The following is a 23,002-nucleotide window of genomic DNA, read 5'->3' as shown; positions in this document are numbered from 1 at the left end:
CCCCCCCCCCCCCCCCCCCCCCCCCGCCCAGCTCCGCGCCGCCCTGAGGCGTGGGCCGCCACTCACCACGGACAACTTGGGGCGCTGGCGGCGGCGGGCCTCCAAGCGGATCAGGCGGCGGCCGGGTTGCAGTCCCATCGGGATCACGCGGCGGCGGGGAACCAGACAAAGAACGAGCAGGCGGGGCATGGCTTCCGCTGAGGCGAAGCGAAGCGAGGCCGACAGGACAGCACGCGCGAGGCGAAGCGAGGCGAGGCGAGGCGAGGCACGATGGCGCGAGCTAGCAGGCGACTGGTTTGCGCAGGCGCCCTGGACGCAGAAGGCGTCAGCTCCCCTCCCCCTGCTCATCTCCGCCCCGCCCCGCCCCTTCCTCTCAATAACCTGCTATGCTCCGCCCATACCTCCCCTACTTCCCCTCAGCCTCTTTTGCTTTTCCCCACTTTCGCGCACGTTGCCTGCCATCCCTTGCTGGCCTCATTGAACATCCCAGCGCAGTTACCCCTCATCCCTCTGCTCCTGGGCTCAGTGTCTTACTCTTCCCAAACTCCCCTCGCCCCTACATGCCCTGCCCAGTTCCCCAACCCCACACACAGTATCTCTTAACTTTCTGTTGGGTAAGGCGAAAGACTCAACACCCTTCACTTACTTCCCTTTGTCTTTCTGTCCTCTCCACTCACACCTCTCAATGGGCCTTACTTCTCACTGGCAGAGTTTATAACATTTATATTCTGTTCTCTAATGTTAATCAAGTTTTCCATACATTGTCTATAAATTAATTCTCTACATTAAAAACCAAAGAAGAGGGGGCGCCTGGGTGGCTCAGTCGTTAAGCATCTGCCTTTGGCTCAGGTCATGATCCCAGGGTCCTGGGATTGAGCCCCACCTCGGGCTCCCTGCTCAGCGGGAAGCCTGCTTCTCCCTCTCCCACTCCCCCTGCTTGTGTTCCTGCTCTTGCTATCTCTGTCTCTGTCAAATAAGTAAATAAAATCTTAAAAAATAATAATAATAATTATCTCTAGTGTGTTGATAATATAAAAAATATTCATGGCAGTATCAAATAGAGTGTGGACCCAGTGGAGAAGGTGATGCCACTACACTTGTGGCTCTTGAAGGAAAAACGGAATATATTGTGGGTTTTTTGGTGTAATACTGTAATGAACTTTGATCTACTCTCTAAGAGAATCCGGTTTCTTCACACCATTTCCTTTTTAAGCCTATTGCATTCTAGGATTTCCTTTGATTGCCCCTCTCCTGCAACTTGATTATCTTCCTCTTCCTTAGATTCCTGTTTCATTTTCCTGTAGTACATCCTTAAGCAGCTCTTTTAGGAGTGGTCTGTGAGTAATAAATTTCCTCAGTCCTTGGAAGGACTGAGTTAAAAAAAAAAAAAAAAAAAGAAAAAAAAAATAAGTAGTGGAAGTAAAAAAAAAAAAAAAAAGAATATTTTGCTCCCCCACTTAAATGCTAATTTGGCTGGCTATAGAATTCTAGACTCAAAATCATTGTCCCTCAGAAATTTTAAAGTCATTATTCCCTTGTGTTCTAGTATATAGTGTAACTGTTAAGAAGTGTCATGCCGATTCTCAACCTCTGATTTTTTTTTTTCTTTTTGGTATCTTTTTAGGAGTCTTTTGTCTTTGGATTTGTGAAGTTTCTCCAAGATATGGCTATCATTCATATGGATTAGCACAGGATGAGACCTTCCTGTTTGAGGATGTGGATCTTTCTTTAGCTCTGGGAGATCTACTTTTTCTCTACTCTCAATCTGAAACTCCTATTAGATGTATGTTGGCTCTTCTTTGTTAGTCCTCTCTGTCTTCCAACTTTTCTTTTTGTCCTCTTGTTCTACATTCTGAGAGATTCCCTTGACTCTTTCCTCTAGCCTTTCTGTTGAGTTTTCCATTTTAGAATTATATTTCTAACACTTATTATTTGGGTTTTTTTTTTAAGATTTTATTTTTAAGTAATCTCTACACCCAGTGTGGGGCTCAAACTCATGACCCTGAGATCAAGAGTCACATGCTCTTCTGACTGAGCCAGCCAGGCACCCCATATGGGTTTGTTTTCTAAGTGTCATCTATTTATATTTTATAGATGCACTGCCTCCTCAAATTTCTCTGAGAATATTAATTTGAACTTTTTAAAAAGTTCACTGCTGTTCCCTGAACTATTTCTGTTTCTCCTAGGGTGAATTATTATTCATTTTCACCCTGCTGGTTTTGTGCAACTATCTTACGGCCCTCGGTTGTCCTTTGGGGCTTCTGAATATGAGAAGCCAGATTAATTACCGGGGTACTTTTCTATCACCAATCTCTTTCCAGAATGAAAATGCTGATTACATGATCTGTATGTGCAGGCTGAATATGTCAGCTGACAGGCAGGAAGACTTCCCTCTCTCATCCCCATGCCAAAGTGAGTAAGGTTCTACTCTGGGCTTCCCAACTACTGCCATCCCAGGACATGACTTGGTTTCTTAAGAAGACTTCTCTAGCCACCACCTAAGACAAACACTGCCAAAATACGCACAAAGTTGAGAGAGGAGAAGAGGAGCAGCTGACCCACACATCCTTTCCACTCACTGTTTTCCATCAGTTATCTTAAACTTGTGCCTTTCTTCCCACTCCAGATTTTTGTAACCAATCATTTAAGTAGCTGGGATCATTTAAATGGAAGACATCTCTCTTGTCCCCTGAGACTTCTTGTGTGCTCAGAGCTGTGCCTCTTTCTTCACTGCTTTACCAAAGATTAAAATCACATTTACCTTCCATCTTAGAGAAATTCACCAAAACTTGATTTGCTAATATAGCCCTGCTCCTCCACCTCTCATTTCACTCATGGATTGATTTCCTCTTGTACTTCTTTACTATCATTGTAATGGGATTTCAGGAAGAAGGATAGGTAAAAATGGGAGCTCTTCATCTGCCTCAAAATGAATGCCCCACTTGAGTCATTGGGATTTACTAAATGTCATGGGAAGCCACTAGAAGCTCTAAGCAGGGGCAATGTGAACTGATTTCCATTTTTCAAAGATCACCCTGGATGCTCTGTGGAGAAATACGGAGTTAGAGGTCATTGCAGTAACTGATACCCACTAACCACATGTGCTATCCAATATAATATCTACTAGCCTTCTGTGGCTTCTGAGCCCTTGGAATGTGGCAAATACCACTGAAGAACAGAATTCTGGTATTATTTAATTTGAATTTGAAAACTTGATACCTGGTTCAGTTATTAGAGAACTTCGATATTGGGAACAACTTGGGTATTTCAATCTACTTTTGCAGCTATACATTTTATGAAATCTAAATATAGATGAAGTATTTTGGATGAAAACTAGCATCCAAATTGAATTGTGACTGTAACTGCCAAGTATAAAAATTTAGTGCCTTAGTCTGTTCAGGCTGCTATAACAAAGTACTGCAGACTGGGGGGCTTAAGTAACAAACATTTCTTCCTCACAGTCTTAGAGGCTGGGAAGTCCAGTATTAAGGCATAGGCAGATTTGGTGTCTGGTGAAAGCTCACTTCCTGGTTCATGGACAGCTGTCAGACTGTGTCCACACAGGGCAGAAGGGCCATGGGAGCTCTCTGGGATCTCTTCTATAAGGGCATGAATCCCATTCATGAGGGCTCCACCCTCATAAGCTAATCACCACCCAGAGGCCCTACCTCCAAATACCATCTCATTAAGAGTCAGGATTTCAACATATGAATTTGGGGGAGGGGAATACAAGCATTCAGTCCATTTCATTTAGTAAGAAAAAAGAATGCAAGATATCTCATTAGTAAAAATTTTATATTGATTAGATATTTGATATGATAAAATTTTAGACATATTTGGTTTAAAATACACTATAAATATTAATTATATCCATTTCTTTTTAGTTCCTTTAACATGGCTACTAGAAAGTTTAAAATTACAGATAGAGCTCACACATTTCTCTTGGACAGCTCTGCTCTAGAATTATCAATTCAGGTCCCGCAGAAAAGTGCCTGGCCACCTCCCTAACCTCATTTCCCTGTCTCTACTTTCCCCTTTGTTGATCATGCCCAATCCACACTGGCCTCTTGAAACCACCTAGGTTTTTCTGTCTTGCTTGCTGGTCCCTGCCTGGAAAATCTCCCCAACACATCCTCACAGCTCGCTCCCTTACATCACTAAGTCCTTGGACTACCTGCAGAAAACAGCCCTCACCTTGCTCTCAGCTGCTCTCTTTGCCCTTCTCTGCTTGATTTTCTTCATGGCCCATAAGCACCATCTAAACTTATACATTTTGTTTGTTCATCGTGTGTCTCTTTCGCTAAGAGGTGAGTGTTATGAGGGCAGGAGTTCTGTCTGATTTGCTTACCAGAAAGCACTCCAAAGAGTACCTCACACATAGTGGATACCCAGTAAACGTTTGTTGAATGAATGAATGCTCACACCTCTGTGTTCTCTTTTCCTTTCCCTACCAAAGACACTGTCTGGAGAGAGTGGAGGATTAAATGCTGAGAGGAATTATACCCTCTCCCACACAGCAGAGGCTGACAAAATAGGCAAGGGAGGTACTGGATTGTGAAAAGAGGGAATGAACGCATGGTGGGAAACTTAAACATTGGGTATCTCTTTGCAGCCATGAGATTAACTATGGGAGAACACAACTGGACAAAATGTATTAATGTATAATTGTTCCCAGATGTGTCTCTCCTTCTACGGACCAAAGAGGACTCCAGTTTTGCCTATTCAACTTCTTTCTCTCTTTCACCCTCCAAGAGGGGTGGCAGAAATACCCTTTTGAAGATACTGTTGGGAGCTATCTTCTGAAGAGTTGAAAAGAAAGGAGTGTGAACAGTTACACTTTGTGAATAACACAGAAATAAAAATGAAGGAGAATTTTTTTTTTAAAGATTTTATTTATTTATTTGACAGAGTGAGAGATAGCGAGAGCAGGAACACAAGCAGGGGGAGTGGGAGAGGGAGAAGCAGACTTCCCGCCGAGCAGGGAGCCCAATGTGGGACTCGATCCCAGGACCCTGGGATCATGACCTGAGCCGAAGGCAGACACTTAACGACTGAGCCACCCAGGCGCCCAATGAAGGAGAATTTTGAGAAAGAATTGCTATAGTCTATGAGTCCCCTTTAGGATATCTGAAAAATTGAAATGGAAAACTTGTAATTTTGAAATTGTTTTTGGGTAACAAATTCTAGGTCTCAATTGACGTATCTGAGCCTGGACCACCTGGTTGATAACTATAAAAGGTACATGTGTTTAGACCATTTATATTAAACATAAATAAATGTAAGTCATAAAAAGCAAAAATTGTCAGATTAGATTTTTTTTTAAAAGATCCAACTATAAACTGTCTAAAAGAAACCCACTTTAAAGATGAAGATATAGATAGACTAAAAGGACAATGATGGGAAGAGATATTGCATGCAAATAGTAATTAGAGAAAACTGGAGTGGCTATCCTGTCAGAAAAAGTAAATATCAGAGCAAGGAATATCAGCACAGATGAAGGGAGAACAATTCATAAGAGGATGTCAAACTCCTAAATGTGTATGCACTAATAACAATGCTTCAAAATACTTGAAGAAAAAAACTGAAGCAACCAAAAGGAAAAATAAACAAATCTAAAAATATAGTTGGTGGGACACCAGGCTGGCTCAGTAGGTAGACCAGGCAACTCTTGATCTCGGGGTCATGAGTTCAAGCCCCACATTGGACATAGAGCTTACTTTTAAATACATACATACATACATACATACATACATAAAATAGTTGGAGAATTCAAAACTCTTCTTTCAATAACTGATAAAACAAATAGACAAAAATCAGTGAGGTTATGGAAGACGTGAACACCACCATCACATTGAGGTAATTGACATTTATAGAACACTCCACTTAACCATACTCAAACACACATTCTTTTCAAGTGTACATGCAATATTTTCCAAGATAGAACATATTCAATGCCATAAACCAAGTCACAATATTTTAAAAGGATTGGATTCAGACACAGTATATTCTTTGACTGCAATAGAATTAAATTAGAAATCAAAACCAGAAAGGTATCTGAAAAAATCCACAAGTGTTTGAAAATTAAACAGCATACTTCCAAGTAACCCATTGTGAAAGAAGAAATCACAAGGGAAATTAGAAAATATTTTCAACTGAATGAAAATTAAAACACAACACATCAAACTTTGTGGGATGCAGCTAAAGCAATACTCAGGGAGAATTTTTGGCATTAAATGCATATATTAGAAAAGAAGAAGATACATGAAAAGATGCTGAATCTCACTAATCATTGGGAAATGCAAATTGAAACCACAATGAGGGGCACCTGGCTGACTCAATCGGTAGAGCATGTGACTCTTGATCTGGGGGTTGTAAGTTGGAGGCCCATGTTGAATATATTTAAAAATAAAATCTTTAAAAAAAAAACACACAATGAGATATCTCCTCACACCTGTTAAAATAGCTATCATCAAGACAAAAGAAAGTAAGTGTTGGTGAGGATGTGGAGAAAGGGAACCCCTGTGCACTGGTGGTGGGAATGTGAATTGGTTCAGCCACCATGGAAAACAGTATGGAGGTTCCTGAAAAACTTAAAAATACAACTACCACATGATTCAACAATCCTACTTCTGGGTATTTACCCGAAGGAAATGAAAACAGGAATTTAAAGAGGTATCTGCACTATTGAAGCATTATTTACAATAAGCAAAATATGGAAACAAGGGGCATCTGGGTGGCTCAGTCAGTTAGGCATCTGCCTTTGGCTTAGGCCATGATCTCGGGCTCCCTCTCAGTGGGGTGTCTGCTTTCCCTCTGCCCCTCCCCTTCTCTCGTGCGCACGCTGCCTCTCTCTCTCTCAAATAAATAAAAGCTTTTTTAAAAATGCCCAGGGTTATTAAAAAAATATATATGGAAACAACCTAATCTATTGTCTGTCAAAGGATGAATGGATAAAGAAGTTGTGATACACATATGCACACACACACACACACACATGCATGTGCACACATGCATGTGTGTACACAGTGGAATATTATTCAGCCATGAGAAAGAAGGAAATCCTGCCATTTGCCACAACATGGATAGAGCTGGAGAAGGTTATGCTTAGTGAGATAAGCAAACAAAGAAAGACAGATACTGTATGATAGCACTTACACTTGGAATCTAAAAAAGCTGAATTTGTGGAAACAGAGGGTAAAATGGGGGTTACCAGGGGCTGGGGGTAGGGAAAATGGGGAGATGCTGACAAAGGTACAAACTTGCAACTAAAAGATGAATAAGTTCAGGAGATCTAATGCACAGCACGGTGATTACAGTCAACAATATTGCATTCCATACTTCGAAACTGCTAAAAGACTAAACGGTGGGCGCCTGGGTGGCTCAGTTGGTTAAGCAACTGCCTTCGGCTCAGGTCATGATCCTGGAGTCCCTGGATCGAGTCCCGCATTGGGCTCCCTGCTCGGCGGGGAGCCTGCTTCTCCCTCTGACCCTCCCCCCTCTCATGTGCTCTCTCTCTCTCATTCTCTCTGTCTCAAATAAATAAATAAAATCTTTAAAAAAATAAAATAAAATAAAATAAAATAAAATAAAAGACTAAATGGTCTCACCATAAAAAAGAAACAATCATTATGCGATGTGATAGAGGTGTTAGCTAAAGCTACGGTGGTGATCATACTGTGGTATATAAATGCATCAAATCAACACACTGTACACCTTAATCTTATACAATGCTGTAAATTAAATCTCAATTTAAAAAAAAGAGGAAAGGGGCGCCTGGGTGGCTCAGTTGGTTTGGCAACTGCCTTCAGCTCAGGTCATGATCCTGGAGTCCCGGGATCGAGTCCCGCATCAGGCTCCCTGCTCAGCAGGGGGTCTGCTTCTCTCTCTGACCCTCCTCCCTCTCATGCTCTCTCTCTCTCTCTCAATAAATAAATAAAAATCTTAAAAAAAAAAAGAGGAAAGGTATAATTAAACCTTTCATCTCTGTGAAATAGAAGAGTTTATTTCTCATTAATGACTTTCTTTCCCTCTCTCTAGATAGCAGATGAGATGGAATACTGGGAAGATGTTTGGACTCCATGGTCAGACAAATCCAGGTTTAACTCCTGGCTCTGTTCTTTTTTTAACTGTGTCACACTGGGCCGCTCATATTCTCTCAGCCTCAGATTCCTCCCTTGTGAAATTAAGGTAATAATGCCTACCATTCAGGAATGCCAAGAGGATTAACTGTGCCTTTGGCACCTAAAGTGTCACACAGGGGGCATTCATACTCATCCGTGTATCACTAACAGGGAAGGGCCAGTTGTAGGTTAGGGGACAGCAAATACCCAAAGACTTAAAGAGAAGCCACATGGGGAAAGTTGGAACCCTGACACTTAGACTCAGCTATCACATCATTGTTGGAGAAACTCAAATTACTGAATCAAGACATAGAGCCCAAGTAATGAGATCATTTCTACCCTTGCACTTTTTTTGTGTAGTATCTGCCTTAACACAGGATCCTTGATACTTTCGTATGATTTTCTCTGAAAGGTTATCTTTTAGTTCCAATGTTGTTGACATCTCACATAGTCTGCAAGCCTCTCTTTTCTAAGAACTGCCCCTCCCCCATCCACACGGTGGTGGCGGTTATTATTATTATTATTATTATGATTTAACCCTTCTACAGCACTGCTCTAAGCACTTTATAAGTATTAACTGTCTTCATTCTCCAATACCTCTATGAGGTAGGCATTGTTATTATCCCCATTTACAGATAAAGAAACTGAGGCTTAGGAAAAAATCAAGGAAGTTGCCATGGATACATTCATGGTTCACAAACTTGCTAATCTCAGGATCACCTTAAAAATTACTGAGGATTGGGCACCTGGGTGGCTCAGTTGGTTAAGCGACTGCCTTCGGCTTAGGTCATGATCCCAGAGTCCCGCGATCGAGTCCCGCATCGGGCTCCCTGCTCAGCGGAGAGTCTGCTTCTCCCTCTGATCCTACCCCCTCTTGTGCTCTCTCTCTCTCAAATAAATAAATAAAATAAAATCTTTAAAAAAAATCACTGAGGATTCTTGGGCGCCTGGATGGCTTAAGTATCTGCCTTCAGCTCAGGTCATGATCCTGGGGTCCTGGGATCGAGTCCCGCATCAGGCTTCCTGCTCAGCGGGGAATCTGCTTCTCCCTCTCCCTCTGCTGCTCCCCCTGCTTCTGCTCTCTCGCTCTCACTCTCTCTCTCACATAAATAAATAAAATCTTTAAAAAATATAGTGTTAAGGGAAATCTTCAACTTTTCATGTTTTGTGGGCGCTGCTCCTGGGACCCCAGGGAAACTACACTTTAATTTTTACCAAGGTCAGAATGACTTCAAAGCATGAGATCCATTTCTGCCCCAAGCAAACATTGTACATGTGCTTTGTTAGCAAATAACCTAAAAGAAACAATTCAAGCTAAAGATAAGAGTAAAAATCTCCCTAAGTTCCCTTTCCATCCCTCCAAAGCCTATAACCTTGCACAAACTGAAAGCATAAGATAAAGTTTATAATTTTCTGAAATGTCCTTCATCCCGATGACTTGTAACTCTTGATGTAACAAAAAAACATATATAACCCTGTATTAAACATCCCTTCTCTGGAGCATTCTCTTACTTGTGAAGATTATGTATCCTGGGAAGCTATCCTCACTTGGGCTCGAATAAAACTCTCTTCCTTTTTTTAGGTTTTTTTTTTTTGGAAATTATAAAAGGTTTGTTCACTTTGCGTTGACAATAACAAGAAGAGTGTCATTCTTTTACTTTTTAAAATCTCTTTAATGTCCGACTTGATAGAAGATTAGGCCACCTGAATTCTCCCATCTGCTTTTGCATTCAATCTATTCTGATATCCCATGTCATGCAGCCTCTGGGAAATTCCCCTGTACACTCTTCAGAGAATGAGTGAAAAAGCCAAATATCTTAGTAGCATTATAAAAGTAATTTTTGTTTAATCGTTCTTAATGAAAATAATTTTGACATTGCGAGACCCCTAAAAGCGTCTGGGGACTCCTAAATCCCCATAGTTTGAACACTTGGTTACATAATGAATCCCCTAAGAGCTTATTTAGTACAGCCTTGCCCCTTTTCCTGGCCTAAGTTTAAAGCTGGGTTCCTGACAAATGCCAGGCCGAAGAGCCCTTCTCCAGGGATGTTATGCTTGGGACCAGCAGGCTGGAACTCAAGACTGTTTTAGGCAACAGATGGTCTAACTTAGGAGCCATGTTTTGTTTTTGTTTTTGTTTTTGTTTTTGTTTCTACCTGTGGAGAAAGCCCTTCCATGGTGAGTTAATAATGAAGGCCAGCCACTGAAAGAAGCAGAGATAAGGGCCAGAAGGAACATTCAGACCATATTCGAATCCCTGGTTCTGACTGTTCCTAAAGCTAGGAGGAGTATCTTGTCCTTGAATTTTGGGCCACTCTTTATTTTCTTTATGATGAATCCTGTTTTTGGCTTAAACTAGAGGGAGCTGGATTTCTATCGCTTGCAACCAAATGGGTCTTAATCAAGATCATATTAGTCAAGGGGACGCCTGGATGGCTCAGTTGGTTGAACGTCTGTCTTCGGCTCAGGCCATGATCTCAGGGTTCACGTTGGGCTCCCTAATCAGCCAGGAGTCTGCTTCTCCCTCTGCCTCTGCTGCTCCCCCTTACTTGTGCTTGCTCTCTTTCTCTGTCAAATAAATAAAATCTTTAAAAAAAAAATCTTCTTTATGGGGCATTTGGGTGGCTCAGTCATTAAGCGTCTGCCTTCGGCTCAGGTCATGATCCCAGGGTCCTGGGATCGAGCCCCGCATCAGGCTCACTGCTCCTCGGGAAGCCTGCTTCTCCCTCTCCCATTCACCCTGCTTGTGTCCCCTCTCACTCTGTCTCTCTCTGTCAAATGAATAAATAAAATCTTTAAAAAAAAAAATCTTTTTTTAAAAAACGGTATTAGTCAAGTCTTTTTTTTCTTCAGGTTTCTCCCCCCTTTTCTTAATTAAAAAGAGGTAACAAACGATGCTGAAGTAAGCTAAGAACAAGCTGGATAAGAAACAACTCTGGCTGAACCACTCCCAATCTTAAAAGTTTAGACCAGAATGCTGTTGATGTGAGAATTAAGCATTTTAGGTCTTCCTCTGTGACAAAAAAACTTTAAATTACTTTTGACAGCGTCAGTAAATCTGACTCCAAATTCAGCCACAACACAATTAAGCTCCTTGCCGCCTACCCCTACCCCAGGAGGTGGCACTTTTAGCTTCTCAAATTACAGTACAAACAACCTTCCTCTGTTTAATTTCTCCAAGTCACAAAAGACTGACACTGTTAACTCAAACCTCTACAATTTTCAATAAAGGGCTTAGTGGGCCCTGAATTCAATATATTCTCAGTGACCTACAATATGGCACCTTCCTGCTGCAATTGTATAAAAGGGCCTAATTAGAGCTGTAGCCTGGAGATCAGGCTTTTTGATTTTTGAGCTCTGTGTATATGATGAATAAGAAAGGCACACTCGCCCACTGACTTCTTTTTAATGTGATTTTTATAAATGTTCATGCTCTAAACAAACTGGTGTTTGGGTTCTAGAAAATTATATATAATGAATTAAGACTGTACTACCTCAGGTCCAAACATCTTGACTTCTCTACCTTCTAGAAAAACACCTTTAATTGCTATTCAAGGACCAAAGGTCTTTGCAGAATGCAGTGCGTCTCTCCGGGTCTATTTGTGTCTGTCTTTACAACTGCATGACCTTAAAGACAGAGAAACTCAAATAAGCAAGCAGCAAAAGCAGAAGAGTTGCAAAGGTGGGGGAAACATTCAGTGTTATGCAATTGGTAGCATCAGTAACATACTTTTGAATTGCCAGCATAATGCTAATGAGAGATCCAACAAAAGCCTCCATCCATTATTACAAAGAACCCTGAGAAAGAACTGCTCTATTCTTTTTAAAGAAAAATTACATGTGATGAACACTTTTTTAGTTTTCTTCTATCACCTTTTCGTTTTTAAATTTGACGTTCCTCTTCCTCTCCTGAACCACACGCAGAAACTCTTCAGTGGATTTGTTATGCTAGATGGAGAAACATTGGCAGTCGAAGCGAAAAGATCAAAGGTCAGACCTGAGCACTGTCATTTACTAGCTGCAAAGTCTCAGACAAAATTGGTATAATAATAGTTCTCTTAGAATGTTGATATGGAGATTAAATGAAATAATACACGTTTCAGTTGAGATGACTTTGAATGAATGTTACAGAAAACCTAATAATAAAATTGGCTCGCGTAATTGCCAAGGCCAGAAGTAGGACTAGTTTCAGGTAAAGCCTGCTTAAGTATCTCTAATAATGTCACAAGGATGTTAGTTTTTCTTAAGGTACAAGTTAATATTACCTTAAGACAGGCTTCCCTCAGGGAGCAAGATGGTTGCAAAGAGCTCCTGGGGCTATATACTTTTTTAGTCATATTCAGTGGAAGAGGGGAAGACTCTTCCAGCATCTTCTGTGGAAGAAGAGATATTCTCTTCCAGAAGTCCTAGCAAACATTTCACCACATCCTGGTTCTTGAGGGGGTTCCTTATCTGGATTCCCCTGACCTAATTTTTAAAGTCAGGGGAATAGCTTTTGCTGAAAATTTTAAATCAGGCAACCAGGTATAAAGCATGGATTGATCCCACTCAGAACACTTGATTGGGAAAAATAAGGACGTTATGAAGAAAAAGGAAGGTGGGAAATGGATGTGAGACCATGACAATGTGTGAGAATGCACCCTGAAGTAGGATGCTGAGTAAACTGAGGTGAATTCCATCTCTAGGTTTCGTGAGGGAAATATATCCATCCAAAGGATTAAGGATTGGCTGTACCCTTGCCAATTAGACCTTCAGAATGTTCCACAGCATCTTCAATACTTGAGATTCTATCACCATTACTCACCCTTGCTTTTCCATATAGTTTAGGGTTTATATATCTCTAAACCAAATGGTTTAGCTTCACCTGTTCTTTTTTTAAACACAATGTTAAGTTTTATTTTTTCATTTTTTCAGGTTTATTTATTTATTTAAGTAATCACTACACCCAACATAGGGCTTGAACTCACGACCCCGAGATCAAGAGTCACTTGCTCTTCCAACTGAGCCAGCCAGGTGCCCCAAGCTTTGCCTGTTTTTTAATTTTATAGAATTTAAGATGCCATTATTTAATGTCTCACTGAGAAAAAAGAAAATATCTTAACTATATCAGGACCCAGTGCTAAGAAGTCATCAATTGAAATTTGGTCAACAAATGTCAGCATTGTTAAAAAATGTAAAAAAAAAATGTATCTTAGAAAGAATGGAATACAATAATACAATACATGGCATTATCTTGTGTGATCACTCCTGTGTCTTGCTTCTTTGGCTTAACATCATGTTTGTAAGATTCATCCATGTTTTTTATAGCTTAATTTCATGTAATGCATTAACATACTACATTTTTATCCCTGCTCTTATTTATGGATATTTAAATTGTTATCAGTTTTTGATTCATATAATCAATGCTATGAACCTTCTTGTTCATAGCTCTTGTGTATACATGGGCATAAGTTTCTCTATATACCTAATGTTGGAATTGCTGAGCCATAGAACAAGCCAATTTTCATCTTTCCTGCCTAACGCCAAACTGCTTTTATAAATGGTTCTTCCTAGGGGTGCCTGGGTGGTACAGTCAGTTAAGCATCTGACTCTTGGTTTCGACTCAGGTTGTGATCTCAGGGTTGTGAGATCAAGCCCCGCACTGGGCTCCACACTCAGCCCAGAGTCTGCTTCGGTTTCTCTCTCCCTCATCCTCTGCCCCTCCCCCCCACTCTTTTCCTCAAATAAACAGATAAATTTTTTTAAAAAATGGTTCTTCCTCGGGGCACCTGGGTGGCTCAGTCGGTTAAGCGTCTGCCTTCGGCTCAGGTCATGATCCTGGGGTCCTGGGATCGAGCCCCACGTCCGGCTCCCTGCTCAGCAGAGAGCCTGCTTCTCCCTCTCCTTCTGCCTGCCACTCTGCCTACTTGTGCTTTCTCTCTCTATCTCTCTGTCAGATAAATAAATAAAATCTTTAAAAAAAAAAAAATGGTTCTTCCTATTCTCAGTCTCACCAGAAGTGTACAGGGTTCCTATTAACCTACATCCTCATCAGGACTTGAAATGGTCTTTTTTTTTTTTTTTTTTTTTAATTTTTACCAATCTGATGAGTCAGTAATTTTATCTTATCGCAGCTCTAAGTTGTATTTCCTTTATACTAACATGATTGAACACCTTTTCGTTTGTATCATTTGGATTCCTCACAGGTTCAAATCTTTGGTCCATTTTTTTATTGGGATGCTTTCTTATCAAATTGTAGGAATTCTTTATATATTTTGGATATAAGCCTTTTTTGTTTTTATGTATTGCAAATATCTTCTCCTATCAGGTGGTTTGTCTTTTCACTCTCCTTATTGTGTACTTAATGAACTGAAGTTCATATTTTAAATGTAGTTGCATTCATGTGTAGGGGAGGCAAAAATTTACCTCTATCTCCTTAGAGATGGGACTGGCTGGGACTGAGAATTAAATCAATATAAACAGATTAACAAGAGAAAGGCATACCAATTTTTGCATGTACATGGGAATTGCCATAGGAGAGTGAAGACCCAAAGAAGCAGTTGGAGCAAAACACCTATATACTAAGCTGGACAAAGGTAGTAAATAGAGAAAATAGGACAATACAAAGTATCTTGAGTCAGAGCGGTTAATTGTAAAGTGACTAGGAAGATAAGGCTTAGTTGAACAGGATTTGTTTGTATACATTTCCCCTAATCTTTGACTCTCAAACTCTGTCTCTGGTGGTAAGAATGTTTCTTTCTTCCTGGGATAGGCAAGACATCTTTCACATCTTTCAAGGTATCAGTCATTCTTCTGGGCACTTTGACACATGTGTTTTCATTTCACTTAATATTTTAGACTCCAGGAGATTCAGAAAAACACTTGGAAACAGAATCATTATATGCAAAGCATAAGGAGAAATAGAATTTTCCTTTTTATCATGATTTCAAAAACCCAGCTTCCTGGGGCGCCTGGGTGGCTCAGTCTGTTAAGTTTCCAACTCTTGATTTCAGCTCAGGTCATGATATCAGGGTCATGAGATTGAGCCCCGACTCAGGCTCTACACTGAGCATGGAGCCTGCTTAGAATTCTCTCTCTTCTTCTCCCTTGTACCTCCCCTCACTTGTTTGCTCTTTCTCACCCTCTCAAAAAACAAACAAAAAACACAGCTTCCATACTGTATTCCAGAATGGAGCCTAGGGAGGGATTTCAGTGGATGGTTATGTATGATAGAAAAAGGAAGGAACAGAATGGAGTAGCAGAAAACGGTATACACAGTTAATGAAAGGAATGACTCAGGTTTTCAGCATAGGTGTCCAGGTGGATCGGGTGGATGGGGTACCATTTGCTGATGGAGGGAGCAGAAGGAGGAACAGAACACAAATTCAGGACTCTTGATTCCAAGTGACAGAATCCCACTGTTTTTACCCACTCCCAACCAGTTTAAGATTTTAAAAGGGGGGAAGTAAGGGCAACTTAATGGCTCATCAACACAAGAAAACCAAGGGTGGATTTGTTTAGGGCACAGCCATGCCCCAAAGTTCAAATGATGTCATGGCTTCCCCTTCTATAAGCTCTCTGTTTCTGCTTGTGGTGTTCATTCCTACTGCTCTTGGCTTTCTCCTCAGAGCTGAAGAAGAAAATCTACATTGTCCTCTAAAGTCATAATCCCAGAGATATAGATTAAGAGGAAACATATCCTAGGATAGCCTGGCAGAAATTTCCAGAAACAACTTTGATTGGCCTGGTTTGTGTCAGATGTCCACCTAGATCCGTATGACTCTAGGACCCATTCTGTTCACCACTACTGAATATTATCTTGGCACTAGCCATTTTTCCCCCAGTCTGTCTTCCTATTTAGACTCTAAACTCCTCAAGGGCAAAGAATCACTTATTTTTTTAGCCTGAGCATGGGCACTGTGCTTGGCACGTGGTACTGGAGGCTTTAAAAAATGTGTTGGACTAAAACTAGACACATCTAAACTCTGATGGATGTGTAAACTGAGTTACTTCAGTATCTTGAAAGTGTAGCTAAGTGGTATGATAAGAAACCACAAGGTGGATGAATTAAAGGGTGGAAAACATCATGGAACACTTATGCTTGGATTTTGTGAGGGCGAATCATACCCAACTGGTCTACTAGAGTTCTCTGAATGTGCAGAGGGACAAAAGGACAAGGTAGAACAGCAGACCTTACTTGGTGTTTCAAAACGCCTTTGATAGGGGCGCCTGGGTGGCTCAGTCGGTTAAGCATCTGACTCTTGATTTCGGCTCAGACCATGATCTCTGGGTGGTGAGATCCAGCCCTGCCTCTGCTCCGTGCTGGCTGTGGAGCTTGCTTGAGATTCTCTCTCTCCCTCTCCCTCGGCCCATCTCCCTTAAAAACAAAACCAAAAAGCCTTTGATAGAATTTTAGATTTCTATTGTTGTTGGTTTTGTTTTAATTTTGTTTTTTAAATTGTGTCTAGGAAACAGAACCAAAGTCAAGTAAGGAGGGTCAGGAATAAGTGAGAAAGTGTAATGATGGGGACGGATCTTTTTTAATGAATTATCAAGAAGGGGTATGGACAATAGAACTTTTAGTTTGCATGTAACAATTCTTTCAGTTAATGCAATACTTAGTTGATTAAGACAAAGATAAATGAATGGGAACTACCTTGCAACAGAGCCCCCCCCTTATCGTTCCAGAGTCAGGCAGGGTATGTCAAGGGTCTGCAGGTCCCCGCTCCATTTTTTCTTTGGTGATGAGCTCTCTAGCCATACTTGCTCTTTTACCTTTAAGGTTAAAGAAGAGGATAAGGTGGGGCACGTGTTGGCTTTGACCATGCTTTGCTTCATGGAGCAGGCCAAAAATAAGTGTGATGTGGTAGACAGAACTCGTGGCCTGGAACCATGACCACTGGGAGACTGCAGTCCCTGTGACCAACCTCAAGTTGTCCTGCCAACTCATGCTCAGTTTGGTTGACTTTCAGCTCCAGCCACCTGTAACCTTCCTTCTGAAATCTGATTCTGGTCCTGTGTGGATCAACCGGCAGCACCAGATTATTGCTGTAAGCAATGACGTTTCTGAGGAAGAGAGCAAAGAAGAGGGGAGTGAGGAGGTGGAACCTGAGTTGCACCCCATTTTGCCTGCCAAGAAATGGGGACAAGCCCTAAGTCCTCTTTGGTCAGCTAGCTGCCTGCCACATATGCTATGGACCAGATTCCTGTGCAAGTTTCAGTAATTTTAAATGGGTCTTCTCCATTGAAGAGGAGGGTTGGGGGGGCCCTCAGGAGCGAAGGGGGCCCCATTCTCCATAGCACCCTAGTGTTCTTCTAATCCTATACCATGCCTGGCGCTTCCCTTTTCTCCAGGAGTGGGAGGAACCCTGAACTTCTATTCTGACCCTCTCCCCCCATTTGCTATGAGGTTGAAAGTCAGCATCTGAAGCTCAGGATTACACATTTTTAACACTTTTTACATTTTTGGATAAAGGCTGGAAGGATGCCAAAAAAAAAAAAACAACCAAAAAACCCAAATTCTCCAACCACATATGAAATGCTTGGATAAAATAATAAAGGACCAAGAGATGATGAAAAACATCACAAAATGCGAAATTGCTCTTATTCTTGTAAGCTTAGAGGTGGTTTGAGAACAACAGAAAGACTCGCTGTGACTTGGAAAACTTGCTTCGCAAAGGGTGGGTGGGGACTGAAAATGAAAATACTTTCAAGAGGATTTTAAATAAATTCCCAGAGGACAAATACATCGGGTATTTCTAAGCCCTACCTGAGAACTGTGAGGGGTGATGTGCCTGGCGACCAGGGTCAGAATGTCTGGACTTCTAGTCTGGGCTTGCTCACGCCTACTTATTAATGCTGCGTGTGTGCCCCAGGGCAGACCACTGAGGATTTCCGAGACTTTTCTTAGCTGTAAAACGACTATAACCGTAATACCTGTCCCGACTACTTCAAAGCGTGGCTTGGTGTTCAAACGAAGCCATGTATTTAACGGTGTTTTAAGCACTATAAGATGTTTAATAAATACAAGGTGTTTTTGTCATGGCATCGCTGGAATTATTGCAAACTCCCAGACAAGGGGCATCCAGGGAAGGGCGATTTGGCTCATCCAAGCAGAGATCATGCGCTTTCATCAATTCTTGTCCCTCATTTACGGAGACATTTTGTTGAGGAAAACTTTTCCGTGTCTTTGAGATTTTTGTTTTAAACCTGCTATGGCAAGTAGCAAGGTGCTGTCTGTAAAAGCACCACGCAGACAGAGGTGAAGATAAACTGCCTAGAAGCCGCCGAAACGCCAAGATTGTCAGAAAGGAGTTTTCCGCGGAAGCGCTGCCTTCTCTGCCAAGAATGCAAGATGTGCGATCGATCAGGATGCCGGCCGCCAAATGGCAGCATGAATTGGGTAGAACTGATCGTCCAGTAACGTAGTTATTATAATTCCGTTCTGATACATTTAATGATTTGTCACAATTCCCCGAAGGAAGCAGGATGCCGCAACGAGCTTCAAACTCCGGACGTCCCGCGCTGCGCGCCCCAGCGTGGAGAAGGAATAATGCGCGCGCACTCGGCTTCGACCGCTGCCGGGGCCCACGATCCGCCTCTCCGGCCCGGCCCGGCCCGGCGCGCGAGCGCGCGCGCCGCGAGCCCACGTGACCGCAGGCGCGGCGGCGGCGGCGACGGCGGGGGCGGGGGCGGGCGGGAGCTAGGGCCGGCTCCGCAGCGCCGCGCAGGCGCCCCAGGGCCGCGCCGAGCCGAGCCCCTCCTGCTCCCTCTAGGAGTCAAAATGGCGGCGAGGGGAACCTGGAGCAGCCCCGGAGCCTGAACCACTGACAGGAGCGGAGAGGGCGGCGGCGGCGGCGGCAGGAGGAGGATGGCCGGGGGTGCTGGCGCCGGTGCGGACGGCGGTGCTGGTGGCGGCGGCGGGGGCGACGGCCGCGGTCCCAGCGGCGGCAGCAGCAGCAGCGGCGGGAGGAACCTCCGGGGTGAGTGTCCCTCGGTGTCTCTGAGGCTGGGAGCCGAGGCTGTGCCCAGCGCCTCGCGGGGCGTCCCGGCAAGGAAGGGGCTGTGCCTAGGAGGTGGGGGCGCCGGGCTGGGGCTGGGCCGCCGCGGGGGGCGCCAGGCCGCCGGCGGGGAGAGGGCAGTCGTCGGTCTGGGGCTGAGGCGGCGGCGGCGAACTGACCGGTGCCCGTGCGCTCTCAGGGGCAGACTGGGCTGTGCGCCGTCGTCCCGGGGGCAGAGGCGCGAGGTGTGGCGCTCGGGGCGGGGAGAGCAGCCCGAGGTGGCCGCGACGGCGGCCTGGCCGGCTCCGGGTTCCAAGGGGCGGGACCCGCCGCTCCCAGGACGCCGGGAAACCGCTCCCGAGACTCGGACGCGTTTTACCCGGCTGCGGGGCTGCGACCGCCCCGGGGTGGGCGTGAGAGCGGCCGGCAGGAATAGGGGAGGGAACAGGCCTGCGGACGGCTGCGCCCGGGGAGGAGAGAAGTTAGATCGTCCGGGTAAGTTACTGTTCCGGGATCAAACTGGAATTGCGTTTTGACAGGTTGGGAGGAAGACAATACCTGGTGTTTGATAAAGGAGTCTGTGCTTGGAGTACTTGAATGGCTAAAAGCGTGCATTTTCAGTGCCTTATCATTTGCACAGCTGTTTACTAGCCTTACCCCGAGGATGAGAACTTTCTCACCGTCCTTTTGGAGAAGCTCTGGGGAGTGTTGTTTCTGCTTTGAACTACAATAGCACCCCTTCACATGCCAGCACAGATAATACTCTGGATTAGGCCTAATTTACAGAAGCAGTCTTGGTTATCTTTACCAGAGAAATGTTCCTTCTGCCAAAACATCTTATTGTCATGAGAAAATAGGCATTTTTACAGAATTACTTAGTTTTTTTTCAACAAACAGAATCTTTTGTCTCTGAATGGCATCTATTTCTTTTAGATTGTTGAAATACATTACTTTCTTCCGGAAATGTGGAAGAAAGATTTGAAATAGCAAGAATCAGACATGTTAATAGAAGCTGTGATTAAACTTGTCCTGGAATTTTGGAGTCAGAAAAACCTTTAGAGATCTGGTATGACTTGTTTTAAAGCTGAGAGACTAGGCCCAGGGAGATGAGTGACTTGCTGTGGGTCCTACAACTGGCTGGGGATTGGGCCAAAACTAGGATCTGGGCCTCCCTACGCCCCCATTGAGAGAGCTCTTCTCACTACACTCCTGAGCCTGTTACTCCTCACTGATGCATTCTTCACCAATCCTGGTTCCCATCCCTAGGTCTTTGTGCAGTAAAGTTGAAAGCAGAAATGAGAAAGCGCCTCACTCTCATTCTGACAGCTACCCTCAGTTACCACAAGTAACTGATGAGATTGTTTTCCCTAACCCGAATTTAATAAAACTGACATTTCATTTTGAGTTTTCATAGGCCTATAACTCTATTTTCACCCAGTTATAGGCATGGCTCATTCTTGCATGCATTCAGTAAAACCCATACGTAAGTCAATATTCTGTCCCACAAAGCCTAACTATTCTACTGTTCTGTGCCCCAATACCAGCATTTAAACAAGTTTTGTATGAGAGTCTGATTTTAAGATTTAAAACACCCGTGTTTGCTAGGTTATACCGCCTAGTTTCCATGTATTTTCTTATTGAATTACAGCAGTTTTCTTTGTTGTGTGTCACAGATTAACCTTCAGAAATGCAATAATGTCAAATGATTCTGATCATGTTCTAGTCAGTGAAACGCACATGTCAAAGTTGTACCTTCTGTTCAGTTACCCTGGTGATTATTGAAAATCTGCTTTGCGTTTTGCATTATATTAGTTGTGAGAGGAGAAAAAAAAGAAGTGTAATATATAGACTTTGCCCTCAGGAAAGATAAGATGTACCCTTATGAGTCTAGGAGACAATCTAGTACATTCTATTAATACAAAGAATACTGTAGGTGTTCTGGTTAGAGGGAGATGAGCGAGGCCTCAGGAGTCTAAAGAACTTCCTGGAACACTTGGGACTTGAGCTAGCCTATGAGGGTTTAGATTTACAGAGATACTGGAGCAGTTACTCTGTGAGGGAAAAGCGAGAATATGATGTGGAGATTAGCTTTGGGGGAGGGGAATGGAGGGAAATTAGGATGAGCTGGCAGCTGGATTTGGGAAACTAAAAGGAAAAAAAATCGCACAGTTGGAAGGATATCTGGAAGGGTTTGAGTACTAGATTGAGGAGATTTGGATTTTCTTTCTTTTTTTTTTTTTTTTTTTTAAAGATTTTATTTATTTATTTGACAGAGAGAGACACAGCAAGAGAGGGAACACAAGCAGGGGGACTGGGAGAGGGAGAAGCAGGCTTCCTGCTGAGCAGGGAGCCCAGTGTGGGGCTCGATCCCAGGGAGCTGGGATCATAACCTGAGCCCAAGGCAGACGCTTAATGACTGAGCCATCCAGGCGCCCCAAAGAGATTTGGATTTTCATCTTCTTGGGCAAGATATGGGGAGCCTTTGTAAGGTTGGAAGCCAGATATTAGTATGACAAACCAGCAAGATGAACCTGTCAGTGATCTACAGGTTGAGTTCGAATGAGGAGAGAATGGAATGAACCAGCAATGACAGTAGCTGTTGCAGTTACCTAAATAGGAAGAGATGAGAACCTAGGCTAGGATAGAGTCCGTAGGAAGGATGCATGGCAGGTGTTGTTTTTGTTTTTATTGTGGTAAAATGTACATAAACATAAAATTTGACATTTTAACCAGTTTTAAGTGTATAGTTCTGTGGCATTAAGTACATCCACATTGTTTTGCAACCATCACCACCTCCCATCCCCAGAACTCTTCATTTCTCCCCCCTGAAACTCTATACCTGTTAAATACGAACTCCCCATTTCCCTTACCCCCAACCCCCTGGCAACCATTATCTACTTTTTGTCTGTATAAATTTGACTACTCTAGGTACCTCATGTAAGTGGAATCATACAGTATTTATCCTTTTGTGACTGGCATGATGTTTTTAAGGTTCATTCATGTTGTAGCATCTGTCAGAATTTCCTTCATTCTTAAGGCTGAGTAGTATTTCATTGTATGTATGTACATCCATTTTTGTTCATTTATCTGTCAGTGGATACTTGGTTTGCTTCCACCTTTTGGCTGTTATGAATAATGTTGCTATGAATATGAGTGTACAAATGTCTGTTTGAGTCTGTGCTTTCATTTCTTTGGCGTATATACCCCCCAAATTTTACATTCCCACCAGCAATGCACAAAGGCTCCAATTTCTCCACATTCTCACCAACACTTGTTGTTTTCTGTTATTTTGGTAATAGCCATTCAAATGGGTGTAAAGTAGTTTATCATTGTAGTTTTTTTTTTAAGTAATTTCTACACTCAACATGGGGCTCAAACTCACAACTACGACCACGAGTCACATGCTCCACCAACTGAACCAGCCAGGTGCCCCCATTTTAGTTTTGATTTGTATTTCCCTAATGTTTAATGATCTCTTCTTGTGCTTATCAGCCTTTTGTATATGTTCTTTGGAGAAATATCTATTGTGCTTGTTTCGGCAGCACATATACTAAAATTGGAATGATACAGAGATTAGCATGGCTCCTGCACAAGGAAGACATGCAAATTCATGAAGCATTTGGACTGTTGTGTGTCTTGGTCACTTCATTGTGCACAGGACTTGCACAAATACATGAAATGATTAAACAAACAAACACTTCAAGGATCTGATTACTGGTGACTGAGGGCAGCATATTTTCCAGGTTCTTCAAATACTCAGTAGCCATTAATTATTTGATGTCTCATGCCATATTGTAACAGTCTTACTAAATTTTCTACTTTCAAAAAAAAAAAACCTATTAAGTTCTTTTTTTTTTTTTTAAGATTTATTTATTTATTTGACAGAGAGAGCACAAGCAGGGG

At 42.7% G+C, this 23,002-nt stretch overlaps 1 non-coding gene and 1 pseudogene across 1 annotated transcript; both read left to right on the top strand.

The window, feature by feature from the left end:
- Positions 1-20,448, top strand: part of LOC116632772 — a 23,601-nt pseudogene extending 3,153 nt beyond the window's left edge.
- Positions 20,449-22,625: 2,177 nt separating this feature from the next.
- LOC116633483 lies at positions 22,626-22,729 on the top strand. Its single transcript, XR_004299746.1, has one exon. It is a non-coding gene; the product is annotated as a U6 spliceosomal RNA (small nuclear RNA).
- The last annotated feature ends 273 nt before the right edge of the window (positions 22,730-23,002 follow it).

The sequence above is a fragment of the Phoca vitulina genome, unplaced genomic scaffold (assembly GCF_004348235.1).
Source record: "Phoca vitulina isolate PV1807 unplaced genomic scaffold, GSC_HSeal_1.0 scaffold7, whole genome shotgun sequence".
Lineage (NCBI taxonomy): Eukaryota > Metazoa > Chordata > Mammalia > Carnivora > Phocidae > Phoca > Phoca vitulina.
This window is presented reverse-complemented; position numbering and strand designations above follow the sequence as displayed.